Source organism: Anopheles funestus (genome assembly GCF_943734845.2).
Source record: "Anopheles funestus chromosome X unlocalized genomic scaffold, idAnoFuneDA-416_04 X_unloc_60, whole genome shotgun sequence".
Lineage (NCBI taxonomy): Eukaryota > Metazoa > Arthropoda > Insecta > Diptera > Culicidae > Anopheles > Anopheles funestus.
The window spans coordinates 82,501-83,668 of NW_026045188.1; the positions used below are offsets into that span (position 1 = coordinate 82,501).

The 1,168-nt window shown below is 48.7% G+C and overlaps 1 pseudogene; it reads left to right on the forward strand.

Moving 5' to 3' along the window:
- The window catches only part of LOC125773881 (large subunit ribosomal RNA), a 4,670-nt pseudogene extending 4,123 nt beyond the window's left edge, over nt 1-547 (forward strand).
- Nucleotides 548-1,168: the final 621 nt, after the last annotated feature.

Sequence of the window (1,168 nt, forward strand, 5' to 3'; positions counted from 1 at the left end):
GATTGTTCACCCTTTCAAGGGAACGTGAGCTGGGTTTAGACCGTCGTGAGACAGGTTAGTTTTACCCTACTGGTGTGCATTGTTTGTCGCTATCTTAACGGAATTCCTGTGCAGTACGAGAGGAACCACAGGTACGGACCACTGGCTCAATACTAGTTCGAACGGACTATGGTATGACGCTACGTCCGCTGGATTATGCCTGAACGCCTCTAAGGTCGTATCCAATCCGAGCTGATAGCGCTTCTTATACCCATTAGGTGGTCGTAAGCTAGCGGGCCTAACAACCCTCCGAGAACCGTCCGTGCTGTCCATTGGCACACTGGCGTCTCATCCCCGCTTACTACTAGGCCGCAAAGGGCGGGTTCGCGCTGCACGTGTTAGTACCATACATGTTGGGAACACCGGTGGACGAGCTTGCCGACTGTGGATATCACTAGTTTCGACACCTACGACCGCCCGCAAACGACGGGACTACAGGCTGGGAGCTTCAAGTTGTAGAGATGCGTTCGCATCGATCCTCTCAGGCGACCCATGCTTGGTGGTTAGTGCTTGCGCGTGCGCGCCCCGTGTGTGCTGGAATTGGCCAACCAGTGCACATTGGTGGTGCGTACCGTGACTTGCACCATGTGACGAGAGTGTTGAAGAACACTGTGTGGTGACTCTATGCCTATGTGATGGGGTGCTTGTAACACACGACCGAACCGACGGCTCGTTGGATGGTCACGACAGTGTGGTGCAGGTGCGCCCATGTGTAACGAATACATTGAGTGCCGTTGGAGGTTAGCGGTTGGTTGGTTGCATGCTACAACTTCGCGTTGTACATGGGCTGGCCGCTGCGCTTCCTTCGGGTTGCCACTTGATGTTGATAGGGTTGATGTATTGTGTTCGTTGACTTTTGGTTCATTCCAAAAGTCTTCGGACTTAGATAATTTTACAAGTGTCGGCGCTCTCGGACCGAAAATAAGAAGACAACTAAGAAGAAAAAGAGAAAGAAGCTAATAGTGGAAAGTATTCTTCTTCAAAGAAGGAACAAAAATTTTACAAGTGTTGAAAAATTTCCTAAGTCCAAAAAATTTTCTAAGTCCAGAAAATTTTCTAAGTCCCACAAAATGGAACATGATGAAGAAGATACAGAAGTTGAAAATTTTTCTAAGTCCAAAAAATTTTC